This window comes from Apodemus sylvaticus, chromosome 4, assembly GCF_947179515.1.
Source record: "Apodemus sylvaticus chromosome 4, mApoSyl1.1, whole genome shotgun sequence".
Lineage (NCBI taxonomy): Eukaryota > Metazoa > Chordata > Mammalia > Rodentia > Muridae > Apodemus > Apodemus sylvaticus.
The window spans coordinates 37,515,953-37,534,319 of NC_067475.1; positions in this window are offsets into that span (position 1 = coordinate 37,515,953).

Here is an 18,367-nt window from a genome sequence, read left to right on the forward strand (position 1 = left end):
ACTAAACTAAACTAAGCTAAACTAAAGTAAACTAAACTAGCTTTTCCTATTTTTCTTTTGGTTGTGTTATTATTTATTTGATTATACTAGTACTTTTTTTTTTTACCATTTTAGGAAATTTAATTCACACTAATATGGAAATAATATTAACTTGAAATTTGCCAAGTGTGCATGCCTCGTCTCAACATGACTTTTAAATACTCTAATAATCTGTGTAAAGTACCTAGAGTGTCTTCCGACAGAGTGATTCATAAATACTCAGTTACCAGGCATCAGACATCAACAAGTCTTCTGTATTGCTTCTTCCTTAACTTTAAGAATCTCCATAGGGACACAATAGTGCTAACAGACACAGATCAATAATTCACAAGAAGGACTTTCATTTTTAAGATTCTCCATGTTTTATATAGAATTATCGTTAAACCTTGAGTTGATCATTTTTAATTTTTGGTGGTTTTGAGGATTTGTTATAACTTATTTCACATAATACTTTTAGAGATTGTGTCAGCTACACACACACACACACACACACACACACACACACACACACACACACAAAATATCCTCTGGACCATTATCAAAGTATTTTGGTTATAAATATTATGTACTTATTTTACTAAATTTAACAAAAGTAATCATTTATGTAGTGCCTTTTATGAGTAAGAATTGAGTCTATTCTTTCAAAGTTATAATGACTAAATGCCTCAAAATCAAATTATTTAAGAAAGAAATGCATTAATACATCTATTTACATAACTAATCATTGTGTTGCCAGATAAAACACTGAAGAGATGAAAATTTGTTTTGTAAATTTATGAGAAAATTATCATAGATCCTAATATATCACATGATAATTATATGCCAATGTGCTCTACTTTAGAGCTGGAGAGATGGCTTAGTGACTAGGAGCATGGATTGTTTTCCTGTGAAGACTCGTTTGGTTCTCAGTATACACACTGGACAGCCGACTACCACCTACAAGTCCAGGAAGATCTGTCACCCTCTTCTGCTCTCTTTGGGCACTATGCCCACAGGCAGAAAATGACCACAACACATACACATGTGTGTATAGTGCTTTAAAAGAAAGCTTTAACGGGGCAGTGGTGGCTCATGTAATCCCAGCACTCTGGGAGGCAGAGGCAGAAGGATTTCTGAGTTGGAGGACAGGGCTATACAAAGAAACTCCTGCCTTGAAAAAAAACAAAAAGAAAAAAGAAAGGAAAGAAAGAAAGAAAGAAAGAAAGAAAGAAAGAAAGAAAGAAAGAAAGAAAGAAAGAAAGAAAGAAAGAAAACTTTAGAGAACACTAATTTTTATTTTAAAATATGTATATATCTTAAGAATATTAGGTGTAATACCATGAATATGGTGTTATAGTATTGTTAAAAAGAAAATGTATGTGTGTTTAAATGTGAGCCCAAAGGAAATAAGAATATTGTGAGCAAAATGGTAACATGTTTTCAATGATTCCTAAAGCTATTTGAAATATGTATGAACTCAAATTCTGGCTTTCTATTTTCCTTAGTTTCTTCCTTAACTTTGCCTTATACTATGGTGTCAAGACTGGGTGCTGTAAGTGCACATCCAATATGAATGTAGAAATAAATAGACTCTCAAATGACCTACCATAAATTAATAACTACTTGGTATACTATTTTTGAAATGAACAAAAATATATTATCTCAATCTAAGGTCTATTATAATAGAACTTGAGGAACATATGTGCAAACCTTTATATAACACACTATCTCTATAGCAGAATTGTTCTGTCAACAGTTACATGCATTTTGCATTTTGGTAGACAGTACACAGTTCTCTCCAGAAATTTCATCCCAGTTTTTACTTTCTACTCAATGTATTTGAGCATATAAATTGCTCCATATGCCATTACACCATGAATATTTCAATTTGAAGTATCAACTCCTAAGTGACAGAATTAGTACAGAGATTAGATACCAGAGGACTTCACATTATTGTGCAGAGATGTGTCATCCATGCATGTTACAATAAAACACATTCAGGAGGAACTGCTATCTCTTTGCAGTGAGTTAGCTTGAGTGCCTCCCTTCACCCAGTGGAATGAGGAGAGACTGGTGCAAGCAAAACACAGGCGAAGCTTGTGGAGTTTCATTTTACCTTTATTTAAAAATGCTCCTGCTTTATCTGAGTGCATTACCTATATAAACCTTACTTGAATTTCGTTTGCTACCCCTGCTGGTCTCCCAGAATTGTCTCTGCAAAGATTACTTGGAAATAAACAGCAGCCTGAAGCTCTCGCAAGACTGCTTTGTACTTAATGGCATGACGGGACGGAGATTCATGATGTGAGACGCTGCCATGTGCACAAACTCTACAAAAATAAAGATGTTTCTCCATCAAAACAAGCTTGGAATTCATCGGGGAGTACTGAGGCAAGATACACTAAAATGGTATTTTCCCTCATATTTTCCATAAGTATCCAAATTATGCCACTGTAGGAGAATCGATCCACTGGTAAAACCATGCCAAATATCATTTTTGTATATTTGTTTATTGTAATAATATAACAAGTAGGCATATCCAAAGTAAACAAAATTATGCATCTTACATTATTGGAACAGATATATAAAAAAAAAAAATCTTGTCCCAGTGTTTTGGGAGGGAGTGTCGGCAGCATGCTTGTCCCAAAATAATGTCTTAAATATATGAGCTATTTTCCCTTGCTGATATTAAAAATCAAAGCAATGTGTCCTGAAATAGGTATTGGTATTGTTTAGGGTAATAGTTTTTCTAAGCATAAAATACTATTGATCCTGTGTCTAGCTTATTGTACAAGAACAGAGTGTAATCCATTACCAGAGAGAGCAAAGCCATTAGACTCCTTGTGCATTCAATTAGGCTATTACTTTATCTATCTTAATTGATACTGCTAATAGTATCATATATAATTGCTCTGTATAGGCAAAGAAATGTGCTTGTTAATGAGTCTTAGCTAATTCCAAGAACGGCGTTTAAGCACTATCCGTAGAACTATACTGAACTTCACAGTCAATACTCAACTTCTCTTCCCAGCCATCTGATCATTGGTAGGAAGGATAAGATATATCAAAAATATATCAATAGGATAATCAAAAATTACGGCTAGTGCACTTAACTTAATATTCAGCTTCTCTTTCCTTGAGTGGTGATATATATCTAACATGCGTTTTAATGATCAAATATTCCTAAGTTAGAGTTATTTTTATGATATATTCCTAAATAAGAAACATTCTGGAAAAAAAAAAGTTGTGTTAGTAGTTGCTTTCGATTTCGTTTTGATCGCATGTGTGTTTCTTTTAGCCTACAATCCAAAGCCGTTCTGTCCATCATGGCCAAGAAGACATGGCGGCCAGAGCAACCTGGTCCATTACACTGGCCAAGGAGTAGAAAAAAATGAACTCTCATTTGTGTTTTCTCCTTATTTCTTATGGAACCTCAGTAGTGTGAGATGTTCCCCAGTTTTTGGGTGAGTCTTCCATCTATCTTCAGGTAAACATCAAGAAAAACAACTTCAAAGATTTGCCTCTAGGTGTATGCACTACCTGATTCCAAACTGTATCAATTATACCATCAAAATCTGTTTCACCTTAAAAATCAAAGCAGAAACAAAACAAAAGAAACTGTCCCCAACCCGGGAAAAAAACATCCATGGTGTGTTCTTAGGAGAAGGAAGCAGATGAAAGAGTGAAGACCACATGACAACAGCATTGTTATTTACCCTTTCTGTGGATAAGATAAAATGTCCTAACAGAGCAACTTTCGCAAGAAGAGGTTTGCTTAGCTGGCAGTCTGCAGTTACCTTCTATCATGGTGGAGAGGTCCAGGTGGCAGGTGCTTGATGCAGCTGGTCACTTTCCATCAGCTGTGACAAAGCAGAGAGGGGGACAAATGCTGCAATTCAGTTAGCATCTCCTTTCCAAGCAGTTCATGATCCAGAACAGGAAACAGTGTACGCCTAGAGCTTCCCACCTCAGTGACTCTAATCAGATCTCCGAAGCTGCGCCCACCACTAAATAAGAGGCGTGCCTGTAGCTACTCTACAAGGCAATTTTAGATCTTTTTGACACTGATAATCTTGAAAACAATCATTTTTAAAGCAAATTGCTTTATGGAAGTAAATGAAATGATTGTCCTAGTTCTACTTTTTCTTTTTTCTTTTTTTAATATGGGATAATTTCTTTATTTACATTTCAAATGTTATCAGCTTTCCAGGTCTCCCCTGCGGAAAACCCCTATTCCATCTTCCCTTCTCCTCCCACTAATGTCCAACAAGGCCATCCTCTGCCACACATGCGGCCAGAGCCCTGGGTCTCTCCCTGTAACTCCACTCGAGCGCTGGGAGCTCTGGCCGGTTGATACTGTTGCTCCCTCAGCTCCTTTAGTCCCTTCTCCAAAGAATGTGATCTTATTTAACTCCGTCTTACAGAAAACCTTTCTTTAAGGGACATCCTACCGTACAACCTCATACTATCTCAGGCATTTCCAATGCAGAGCTCCTGTGCTGTTTGTTTATATTTACTTATTTTTGCTTTTGTGTTTATATAAATGTATGAATACTTATTGATCGCTGTCCCGAGACAATGTCTGCCTTGGAACATGGTATGAACCTAAGCTAGCCGGCAATGCTCCTGCTCTCTCAGCCTTCTGAGTACTGTGGCTAGAAGTAGGAAAATCTATGCCTGATTCTGAGAGCACAGCTCCGATGATGATGATGGTTCCCAAACTGAGAGTGGAATTGGTCTAGATCTGGAAGGAGACTCCGGCTTTGCTTGACTGATGACTGTGCTGGGGTGACCACTGCTGGAAGGGAGGGAACAAGGAGTTCAGGGTGTTTCTATATATAAAGTATGCTCTCCTTCCTAGAGTTGCTTGCTAAGATGTTTATTACATTCTGTTCCATTAAGTCAGAGCACTGTAGAGGCTGCAAAGAAATTGAGCTATAAAGAAATTTAGAGCCTTGAAAGATCCTTTGATTTATCCCAGGTCTTATCTAGCAGTTATTCCCCGAGACATAATTAGATTCGGAATTCTTGAGAATGTATTTTAATTTTTTGGTGGGGCACTTAGATCCCTGAACCATGAACTTAATTTAGAAAAATTTGCATAAGATTGTGCTTTTTAAGTCAGTTTATGCAACACATTCGCTATGTTTTGAATATGAACAGATTATATTTACAGCTGCTTTTCAGGAGCAGTTTAAGAAGTACTCTGTTTCTGATACTTAGATGCCCTGGCCTCAGAAATCTGAGCCTTTTATCAACTATTTCTATTGGTTCTCTCTTATAAAGCCATGAAGCTGCTGCATTTTACTGACTTTGCTATGAACACTCATTTTGCTACTAGACTGGAAAATGAGAAAAGGACAAATTGGTTTTAAAAAATATTAAAAACAAAAGGACATCTCTCTATTTTCCAGTTCAGCAAAATTCCTAAATGTTACATACATTCTAAATGGAATATCATGTAACATTTGAAGAGTGCTTTGGACTTGAACAGTATGCAAGTCAGCTTCCTCTTACAGAGAAAAAGATTGGAAATTCTGGAGGGTATTTTAAACTATGCAAAAAATGCAATATAGAATTATCCTGCAGCTATGTTTTGCCCTGCTCAGAATGACAGGTAATTGAATAATGTGCCGTTGTCATGAGGAAAGTTCAGTTTTGTTCTCCTTCTGAAATCACCTCTATTTCTGCATCTTTTTATGCTTATTTGGGCATAGATTTTACTAAAATGTAGCTACTAATGCTTCCAGAAAGGGTTATCTGCAACATGCAAAATATGGTCAACACTGAGCGGAGTGTCCATTTATTTTTCTTACTGTATTGTAGACAGTCTGGAATGCTAAATTACGATGCACTGCCCGAGATCAATTGATGAAGGAATTGTGTACTTATAGGGAACCCAGGGAATATATAGCCTGGAGAGTGGTATAAGGTGATATTCTTCACAGTTTAACTTTATTTTGAATATACAAATGTCTTAGTTACTGTTCTTTGGGTGTGATAAAACACCATGACCAAGGAAAAGGAAAGAATTAAATTGGTGGCTTGCTTACAGTTTGAGAGGGTTAAGCCATGATCGCCATGTAGCAATGACCTGATAGACATGGCCCTAGAACAGCAGCTGAGAGTTCACATCTGATTCATAATCTAAAAGCAGAGAGAGAGAGAGCTGGACATGATGTGGACTTTTAAAACTTCATAGTCTAGACATCTAAGGCCATATACACAAATCCTTCCTAAACATTCAAATACAGAATCATTCTTATTAAAAATACAGGATTCATTCTTATTAAAAACATCATACCAATAAATGTAAGTATATGTAATTTTATAAGCAAAACTGTACAGGAGGAACATTGTTAAATCATACGATGACAGTTTTGAGTTGTGCTGTTTTTGTTTCTCTTCAGTCCTTGAACAAACTCTGTTTCTCTCCAGCACATAGTAGGAATACTTTCACAGTTTAGGTATTTCACAGTATTGAGATATCATCAGATGTAAGATTTTATATATCCAACCTTATTAGTTTAGTCTATACATGAATAATAGGAACTTAAAGAGACAATGACTTCATTGTGAAAATAAAAATAAAAATCAGTAAAATGATTATAAGTATTAAGGTATAAATATGGCATGAAAAACCAATTTATCATCTATTTGAGAACTCGAAGGATAGAATGTGACTCAGAAGTAAGGTGCAGCTTTGGGATAAAGTGCCTACCCAGTGCACTTGAGGTCTTGTTTAAATCCATAGGAAAAAACATTTTATGTTATACTTGATTAAAATTATATATTTTGTACAATATACCCTGTTTTAAAAGGTCACAGTTTTGGAGAAAACTCTTGCAAAATACAACTGATATAGGACTGAAATGCAAGTATACACACAAGTGAATAAAACTAGACCTTAAGGAAGTGATTCCATTTAAGAAACTTGGGAAAGCAGGAGCAGGCACATTAACAAAGAAGATCATCATTGGCAATTGTGTAAAGAGAGCCTAAAGAGATGGGGAACCACAAATTTATACAGGCACAAGATGCAGCTGGTTTCCTGTTACAAAAGTCTATTTCTAAGTTTCTGAAAACACCAAATTCTGATAAGAACACCCCTTGAGGATTCTCACCATTTGCAAAATGGAAAACAGAAAATGCTGCAGACCCTAGGAGACAAGCTAGAATTGCCTAGAAAATCAATCTGTGATCCTATCACGAATACATCAATTGTTACAGTTTGTTGCTTGAATGAGTAAAGAACTTACAGTTGACCAAAAGTCTAAACACATTTTGTAGCTTATTTATTGATGATTTATAACTATTAGAGAGAGCCCAGATGTTCTTGGTTAATAAACTATTATATCAGGGCTCTAAGAGGGCTTAGAAGTTAAGAGCACTGGTGATCTTCTAGAGGACACAGGTTTAATCAACATCACCCACATGGAGGCTCAACCACCGGAAACTTCAGTTACGGGATATCCAATGCTTTGACCCTCACAGAGAGATATAAATGCCAGCAAAAAAACAGACATACAAAAAATTATAAATAATAAAAAATAAAGTTGTATTGAATTAAATACATTAACAGCTCCCAGATCTCCCCAATCTTTCAATGTCACACTGAGAAAAAGCAATCAGAGTAGTTTGTCAAAACTTGCATATCAAAACTGCCATAGAGTAGTTTATCAAAAGTGGGCCCAGATTTTAACTCTCTTCTTCTTTCTTACTGTATTTTTCCCTGTCTCTCCTGTGTGTCATCTGCCTTTGTTCAGACAAGGAACCTTTGCTTCCTTGTCTAAACAATGTTTTTTTCTATTATGTGTCTATGTGATCCTAATAAAAGGATTTTGCTCTGTATTTATTGAATAACACAGAATAACATGGGGGAAGAATGAGAGATATTTTACAGAAATCCATAACAGCATTTTACAAGGAATGGAAATTTACAGATTCTAATTGACACCAAATGACCAGATAGAAAAAAACCCATAGAAATGTTATTAAGCAATATCTGAAGGTTGCTTTCAGTATTTATATTGGATATAAGTTTTATAAGGATGCTTTTCATCCTATTTGTTGTTTTCAACAAATGGCTATTAAAGCACATAGGCTTTGTCAAGGGAATAAAAAAGTATATAATTTAAGATTGTAACTATGTGTTTAAGTAGATTGTAAAAATTGATTACATGGGAACTCCCAGGCAAATAAGGTTAGTTACAACATTGTTTTCTTAAAGGCAGATTAGAAACAAAGAAGGAAAGGAAGAACAACAGGCTAATTAGAGAGTAAGTAATCTGTCAGGTTTTAAGGGACATCAAAGTGTGTCATTAACTAAATCTGAAAAGTTCAGCAACAGTTCCAGTCCTGAGAATATCAAAGGTATTTTCCTAATGATGAATACAGTTATGACTATTATATTATTGTATAGACACAATGAAATAGTGCACTACAATGAAGGTGTAAAGAGAAATGTGGTACCTCACATAAAAGACAATAATAAACTGAGATGTGTTTTGTTAAGTGTCAGAAGGCATTCTGAAAAGGCACCGCAACTGTGAAATTCAGTCAGTGTGATATCTGGAGAGGCAGAGTAAGGGGTGGAAAGGATGAGCTGTGGACAAGGGTTCTAGGAAAGGGAATGAAGGGTGCATGCATGGAGGATAGAGGACTATTTGGATGCAGATAATTTACAGGGGGCAACTCCTTCACTATACATTTAAAGGTCATTGGAAGTCCAGCCAGAATAAACTTTACCATGAATGACAGTTAATAAAGTATTGGAACTAGCTAATGAATCAAAATAAATACACATACTAAGACACAGTGTTAGAGGGAAGGAAGCACAGGGTAATAAAAAAAGCATACATAACTTTAAAATTTTTCTACTAAATTTTTCTGTAAAGTAAAACATGTTCGTCGAAACACTCTGGTACATTGTGAGGTTGAATCATACTTGCACTGTTCGTTGGATATGTGAGCTTAGGTTTTAAAATTAAGATCGCTAAAGATTTATATTATTCTTAATCTTCAAAGTGTGAGAAATAACATTTACACATTTCATTGAGTCCACATGTAATACTTATCATTTTAGATTGCATACTCACTTAATTGATTAGCTTAAAAAAGCACAAAATAAATTCTGCCTGAGGGAATCATTATGTCTCATTCACATATAACCTTTACATATTAGGGAAAATATTCTAAAACTCTCTTCCTGATGCTCTTTCAAAGTTGAAACAGAAGAAATATCCCTTCTGGGCTCAGTTAATTCTGCTCTCTTAGTTAGGCAAAGGACTCCATCTACACTGGGCACATAGGTCAAATATCTTACCACCTAACTTTTTAGTCTTCCTGCTTTGTGACTAAACGTTTCCTGGAGAAGACACAATGTATTTGCCTACTTACCCCAGACCAAGAGCACACAGAAGATGAAAGTACAGATACCACCTAAGTCTAACTTGTTTAACCAGCAAGTTTTATTGGGGTTACTTACAGCAGTGTTTGGGAGGAGTTACTTACTGGAAGTGAATGAGTCGAAGACAGCTGCATCGCCAACACCCTCCTTAACATTGGTGACAGCTCACAAAGCTGGAGAGCTGAAGCTTGCTGCCCATCCTGTAGGCAGCTCAGGAGGCTGGAGAGTGTCCTTATCAAGTCACTCACTTCCTCTAATCCTTTTTCAGGCATCTTAACCAGCTTCTGCTTCTTCCTGTCAGCTGATCTGGTCTGTTTCTTTTTGCTTGGTTGGTATAAGATTTCTTAAGAAGGCAGTATCTCTAATTTCCTCTAGGCTGTTGTTTGTTTGTTTGTTTGTTTGTTTTGTGAGGGAGGAGTCTAGTAGATCTGCCTGGTCAGTTTCAGAGACTTCCGAAAAGTATTTGAGTTGTTTAACCTCCTACATAAGGGCCTTCCTTTCAGGATGCATCAACCCTTAAAGAAACTGTTATATTATACTCCCAATGTCTCATTTTCCATGATGTAAAATTGACGAGGTGTTAATTTTATTTCTACTAGATTGAGTCGTTTTCTATAAGAAACCAAGACACATCATTTCTTACCTGAACCCAAGAAATATGGAGACCAAATATAAAATTTAAATTTATAGGACACTGAGATGCTTCAGCCAGCAAATGCATTTCCTCCAGTGCTAGACAACTTGAGTTCTGTCCTGGATATCCCTGTGCTGAAAGAGAGCACCAACTCTTAGAAACTGTTCTCTGACCATGGCAATCATGCCAACTGCACAATAAATTAATATAATAGAAATATTTTTAAATAATTTGAATTTAAAGAAAGAGACAAATTTTAAATAATTTGAATTTAAAGGAAGAGACAAATTTCAAATAAATAATTGTCTGTTAAGATTGACAAATGTTTTCCTATTTTTGAATATTATTATGTAAAAACCAGTATCAATTTTCCACACTCAAAGTTTGGAAAAAGTATCATTAAACTCCTCAAATGTAGAATGCAAAAAATTTCAACCTCATTTGCACTGATTATATTGACATCCAAATGACCTTGTAAATTTTAGGCAACAAATGATCAATGTCATAGCAATTTCAGTAAGCTGGATAGCATAAAGAGGTGAAAGATTTAGTTCTCATTGTCTTTGTATTCACTTTAAAATGGCAATATAAAGAAAAATGATATCATGCTTACGAAAATGAATTTTACTCCTTGTAACTACAAAAATTCTGGTACATACACATTTATCTATACAGATGTACATTAGCAAACATGAAAGATACTATCTTCTTTTTTACCTGAATTCTTGGCATAATAAAAATGGAAGCTTATTTCTAAGTAGTTAAAAGAAAAAAATTTCCAATGTTGAAAAAAATAAAAGAAATTTGACTATGTGACATCAACTATTTGATGTCACTATTTGACTATGTGACTGTGACATCAAAATCTTAGGCAAATTACTTCATTTTCATACAACAAAATCATTATATTTCCCTAGGGGTTGAGCAAAATATTTGTTTGTCACTTCAATACATGTGTTTGTTATCAAAAGTAAATCAGAGAATGAAGAATATTAACAGATTTCAGATCCATAAATAGGTGGTCAAGAAGTAGTGGACACTTGACAGCCAGGAAATTCATTGGCTTCCTTGTTGTCTCAGTCATGGCCTATCAGTTATTGTTTAAAAGCATGATAGGGAAGAAGGGAGGCAATAGTGCATCGGACAGCTTGCTCATTCATTCCAAACTAATAAACCCTAATGAATGACTTTCATTTGATCAAGTATTTGAAAATTAAAAATAAAAAATAATAATCTCAAATGATAATTTATCAAAGACATAACTCTCCTTACTGGCATGAAATGAACAATGAGTTTTCTTAAAACATCTTGGGTATTTTGTATGGTTTGGTTTTGGTTATTTTTTTGTTTTTGTTTGTTTGTTTGTTTGTTTTTTAAGTATAGGTTTATTAGGAAACTGCTCTCCAGTGAGTAGTTCACTGGTCCTAAGGACCGAGGCCAGGAGAATCACCATGGTGATAAGAGGGGGTGGAGGTGAGAAGAGAAAGAGAGAAGGCACCAAGCAGAGAAGGAACCGAAGAAGACAATGGGAGGGAGAAGGCATGTGCTCTAATTCCCTGTTAGAATGTTAAACTGCAGAGAGCCACATGGTCCAAGCCTGTTTGGACACCAGCTTTTGAGTTTTCTTCTAAAACTAAAAGGGATATTTTTGTTGCTTGGTATTAAAAACTCAGTTAAGATATTTAAAATAGTTAAAGTAAATTCAAAAATTTACTACAGTTCAATCTTGTTTTGTTTTGTTTTTGTTTTTGTTTTTGTTTTTAATCTCTAAGAGTTGGAGTGATTTGGAGCTAAGATAAAATATTTGAGCAAGGCAGTGATAGCTGATACCTTTAATCCAAGCAAAGACAGGCAGATCTATACAAGTTAGTTGTTTTCTAAATTCTAGGATTACAGTGAGCAAGGTGATGGTGGTGCAAGCCTTTAATCCCACCACAGAGAGACAAAACTCAGAGTTCCTAACTGGAATGTTTACACACTAGAGAAATCCCATACCATATCTATGGATTCTTACAAAAATCCTCTACAGGGTTACTAGAAAGGTAGTTAATTTTCAATAGAGACAAGAAAATAGAGCTGGCAATTGCCAGTGATTGCTGGTAAGCTCATCTCTAAGTATGCAACCCTGACCAATATTGAACCAAATGACACCCTAATTATGGATATCAAGTGAAGTGAAGTGAATTGGCAACTGGGGACTCTTCATAAAACAAAAAATGAGTCCATCAACACTTTTATGGTCACTTCTATTGCAAAGCTTTTCAGATATAGAGAATAAACATTCTTTCCTGGAGAAACACATCTGGATATTTCATGAGGCACGGAGAACCGTATACACAGTTATTGCTGAGTACCCCATGGTCATAAAGGCACACCTTACAAAATGACAGACATATCAAAAGCAGAGTCCTTTGCAGGCTTAGCCATGGAAGAAAAGGTGTTATAGTGGGACTGGTATCTATCTGAACCCTTTCATAACCAGATAGCAAAAACATCTATACCTTCCTGCATTGATGAAATAGCTCAGTTGGCTATAATCCCCATTCCTAAACTGATTACCCCTTCCCCAAAAGGGCACCTATTGAAATGTGGGGACCAATGGAATGGTCACAACATTTGACTAGTGGATGTTTTACTGATGGAATCAAAACTTAGAAAGCTGCATCCTATAGACCAGGGGATGAAATGTCAATACTATGGAAGGAACCATGAAATCACTGCAGCACTATTGGCTATAAGACAAACAACTAGAAAAGCAAAGGAAAATCTCTATCTTCTCCAATTCATGGTACATATGCACTAGTACAGCTATATGGTCATCAGAATGGAAAATCACTAACTGGCAGATCAATGGCAAAGATATCTGGTAATGGGGCACATGAATGGAATTGGCAAGATGTAGCAAAGCTCAGCAAAGACATCAGATTATATATAGGGCATATAAAGAAGACAGACAAAACATCTGAAAATAATGACATTGTGGGCAATTTGGCATCGTGTTTTATTAAAACAGGAATATTAAAATTTCCCACAGAAGGAATTCAGAATAAATCAGCAATAGGTTACATATTCAAAAAACTTGAAAGTTTACCCCTAACACTAAAAGGCAGAGGAAATGAAGAACCAAATTAAACCAGGACAAATCTATAAGCATTACTATGATAAGGAATCCATAAACGGGATGGTTCACACCTTAAGTTTCGGCACTTGGGAGGCAGGGACAGGCACATAATAATTATGGTGATTTAAATTAAAAATCTGCTTGCAAAAGGCAGGTTGAAATTGAAAGTGAATGTCCTTTGTGATCTAAAACTAAAAGGCTTAAGCCTTAATTTTATGTAAAGAAAAATGGAAAACAGGTATATTTATCTGCACATATTAAGGTATATTTTCTTTTTAAAATTTCAAGTTTTTTTTTTAATTTCAAGTGAAAGATAATGTTTATACTGTGGCCAAAAATCCAACAAATTATCCTAGGAAAAATATAAAATGCTAAAAAATGAAACTGTAGAGTTAGGGATGGGGCGGGATTTTGTTTTTATCTTTCCAGAAAAATAAAAGCATCCAACTAAGTAATCTGGAGACCACTGGACAAGTGAAACATCTGAAGAAAAAGAACAACTTTTTTTCTTTTTTTATTAGATATATTCTTTATTTACACTTCAAATGTTGTCCCCTTTCCTGGTAACCCCTTCCCCCGAAAATCCCATAAGCCATCTCCCCTTCCCCAATCAACGCCCCCCACCACCAGCTTCTCTATCCTGGTATTCCTCTACACTACAGCATCAAGTCTTTCCAGGACTAAGGACCTCTCCTCCCTTTGATGTCTAACAAGACCATCCTCTGCTGCCTATGTGTCTGGAGCCATGGGTAACTCCATGTGTACTCTTTGGTTGATGATTTTGTCCCTGGGAACTCAGAGAGTATTGGGTGACTCATATTGTTGTTCCTCCTATGGCCCTGCAAACCCCTTCAGCTCCTTAGGTCCTTTCTCTAGCTCCCCCAGTGGTGACCCTGTGCTTAGTTGAATGGATGACTGAGAGTGTCCCCCTCAGTATTTGTAATGCACTAGCAGAGCCTCCCAGGTGATAGCTATATCCAGTTCAGGTCAGCCAGCACTTGTGGGCATCCACAATAGTGTCTGGGTTTTGTAACTGTATATGGAATGGATCCCTGGGTGGGGAAGGGGTCCTTCCTTTAGAATCTGCTTCACCCGTTGTCTCTGTCTTTCCTTCTGTGGGTATTTTGTTCCCTTTTCTACAAAGGACCCAAGTATCCATACTTCCTCCTTCTTGGGCATCTTTTGATGTGTGAAATGTGGCTTGGGTATTCCAAGCGTCTGGGCTAATATCCACTTATCAGTTGAGTGCATACCATGTGTGTTCTTTTGTGACTGGATTACCACACCCAGGATTTCTCCAGCATGTAATAAGGACACATGTTCCACTATGTTCATAGCAGCCCTATTTAATAGCCAGAAGCTGGAAAAAAACCCAGATGTCCCTCAAAGGAGACATGAAATTGATACAGAAAATGTGGTATATATACACAATGGAGTACTATTCAGACATTAAAAACAATGAATTCATGAAATTCTTAGACAAATGAATGGAAAAAAGACAACTTATCAAGAGAAAATGTCCCAAGAAAAAAAAGACATTTGTCAAGTGGTATTGCTCCCCTCAACTTGTCTGCTGCCCTCTAAAGACATAACTGGCACATCGTTTTTATGTGGTCCCAATTCAATTAAAAATCAATGCTGACTTTGGTGTTGGAGCATGGCTCTCTCCTTCTCTAAACCCAGTCATGCTGGTTAAAGGAAAATCCAAAATCTCTGTCTCATATCAGAAGAGCCACCTGGTATGGAAGAGAGAAAAACCAAATAATGGGAGACAAGTCTATTGCGGCTAATCTCATAATCTTCTGGTTTTCATTTGACACTCTAAATCTTTTCTTAAGATATTAATGTAATCTCAAATTTATAAGGCTATTATTTATATATAAACTCTCTGCCATTATATTAGTAGCTATATAGAATACTAATTCTATAAATAAGCTTCATCCAGCTTTCTGTGTAGGTTTCCAAGTTTGAGTCTGAAGCAGGCAACTGGGAACAAAATTTGTGTAGCTTGAATGTCCATATCAGATTGTAGTCTTGAGCCATTTCTAAGATCTGTTGAATATGGTTTTTAAAATATTCATGTTTTCTACCATCCCTAGCAATAACATTTTGAGTTCTCCAAAAAGATGTTGGGACCCTGAAATGACAAAACCACCTGGATTGCGGTAACACTAACCAACAAACTGCCCAATACCTCTTCTGTCACCAGTTTCTGTGGGCACCTTTGGGTGCTCTATTCTTCTTAGCCAGGATTGCAAGTAATCTCAGAAATACCACCTAAAGATCAGCTTTGGTATTCCAGTATTGATCAACTCATGGCATTCCAGTTGCTGAGTTCCCAAGAGACTGACACAAACATCTTTACAGAATTTTGAACTCAAAACTAATCAATACTAAAAATACAGTCAAACTGGACATTTTCAAAAGCTTTGCAGAAATAACTTCATTATTGTAAATAGTTTTAATGTGTTGGAATCAAAATCTTTCCTTTTTATTTAGTAAGAAATGTTGCAGGATATTTGATCACAGTTAACTCTGAGATTTTTTTATTTTTAGAAAAAAAAAACCTAGCTATGTGGTTATCCATAGCATACACCTTTAATCCAAAAAGCTTTCTACATATTATAAACAGGGTTAAATAAAGTCAACTACAGGTCAAGAGGCAGATCAAGCAACCAGTGACAGAGTGAAAATAGGAGAGAGAGAGAGAGAGAGAGAGAGAGAGAGAGAGAGAGAGAGAGAGAGAGAGAGAGAGAGAGAGAGAGAGGAAGTAAGGAGGAAAGACAGAGCTGCACAGGAAGGAAAAGCAGGGACTTTATGTTTGAGGGCATTTTGAGACAGAGTGGAGAAGAACTGTTCGGCCATCTGCTGAGGAGGAAGGTCAGCTGGGTGCTTTCTCTGCCTCTCTGCATTAGCAAACTTCTGCCCTAGCAACTGTCTGGCTCCAGATTCTTTATGGGAAAATCGAATGTTTGAGATTTTGTTAAAAACTCAAGGTCCTGCCCTTGAGTCCCTTCCCAGACATTTCTTTATGATGAATTTTAAGCTATAAGATTATATAAATTCTTTTCTTCCCCAAGTTGCTTTTACTTTTTATTTTAAAGTAGTATTTTCATACAATACGCTTTGATTGTTTTTCCTGCCTCCAACTTCTCTCAACTTCTTCTCATGTCCCCAGTCAACCAAATCCATACTTGTTTCTTCTTCTCTCTCATTAGGATACAGATAGGCCTCTACATAATAATACAATTAAATAAGATTAAAGTAAAAACAAGCAGATCAGAGTTTGATTTTTTTTAAAAAAAGCTAAAGAACAAGCGTAAGAAACAAATGAAAATGCGGAAACACAGAAAATCCATAAAATTAAACCAGGGAACCATACTATACGAGCAAAAGTTTAGCAACAGGGAAAATGCCCAGGTATGGAAGCTTATATTTTCCAAAAACTATTTTGATAAGTGTACTTAAATGCCTTACCATCCCTTCTAGCCCACCACCCAGCGAAGGTATTGGAAAGGGAAGGTTAATAGGGTCAGGGAGGATGTGGACCTGTTTAGAAATAGTTCTTCGGGGCAAATCCAATCTGTGCTATCAGGATATCAGCAGTTTGGTTCACAGGATTCAGCAGCAGTAGCTCCATCTACTTGCGACCAGCATTCATGAATCAACCATGGAAATTTGATACACAAGAAAGTGGAAGGCTCTGCTAATCATCCTGAGTCCTCAGAAGCAGCAAGTAGTCACTGGAACAGCACCAGAAGTTCTTTGGTTCATTACTTTCTATGAAGTCATGACAAACAATTACCAGCAAAGAGTAGCAAGGACAACCAACACTACACGGTGTCATCCACTCTCTGTTGGTTTATATTTATACCCTTTCCAAACATCGTGTGTTCTCTAAAGCGTCTGCTCTAGCAAAACATCACAGTCCCTTTTTCCAGGTAGCTTCCCGAAAACACCACATGTCTGTTCTCAGCCAAACCTCCCAAAGACCTTGTTTCCTTGGTCTCCTTCACCCCCACTGCATTTACACACTTTCTTCCTCCTCTTTCACAGAGTTCTCAGACCCTTAAGGGGAGGGATTTGATGGAGACATTCCAGGTGTGAATGAGTGTCCCAAGACTTTTCACACTCTATACTTTATATTGTTCGAGGTCTCTGTATTTCTCTCTCCATCTGCTACAAAAAGCAGATTTGGGGATGATAGCTGGGCAAACTACGGTTCTACAGAATTTTCAGGATATCATTAGGAGTCATTTTATTGCTATATTTTGTTGTTGTTGTTGTTGTTGTTGCTTCTTTAGTAGAAAAGTGGTGTTTGATGTTCGTCTAGTTCCATGGCACCTATAGTCATATGCTCTTGGCTATCATGTGTTTTCCAGTTGAGAGTAACTTAAGACAGTTGCTTCAAGTCTCCTAAGAGAAGTTACGGGTGGGGTGATAAGACAAAGGCAGGGGGAAGCTTGTAACTCCTAGTTCGATGATGATTATGATGATGAGGGTGGTGGTAGTGGTGGCAGTGGTGGTGTTCATTTTCAATTCTCTTAGCATTTCTACCACTGAGTATGAATGGCCTGTAAAATTTTGGCAAGCCAGTATAATTTAGTCATATTTTGTTTTCTTGAATGGGAATGTGATAAATGGAGGAAAAATAAATATTCCTGCTGGTAAGACTTTGCACTTACCAGAAGAAAAATAGATTAATGTTTTTACTTAAAGGATCTTTCTTCCATCCTGCTCTTTCTGAGATTGACAGGAGCACAAAAAAAGCTTCAGGCACTTCAGTGGAGATTTCTGAAAGAAATGGCAATCATTAGTGGTTTCTTTTGATTCCTTCTGCAAGAGGAGGCTGCAAAGTGCTATTAAATTTCAAAAAATTCTTGTGCAAAATAATATTCTATACCTAAGGACACCTGATCCCAGGTTATCTTTTATTCTCCAACTCTGCTTTTTGTGGCTTTGCACTGACCGTCCCTCCTTATGGCATAAATCTTCTCCATAAACGAAAGAATTCTCCATTTGTCTGGTTTTCATTATTCAAGCAACCCCAGCTGGCATACACAAGAAACTTCTTTGCACTTTGGCTTGGATCTAAGAACAGCTCTTAAGCAGAACCACAGAAAACAGCCTGATTTGCCCTTCATGTAGGAGTCCAAATGTTTCTCAGCATTTCAATGGCTATTTT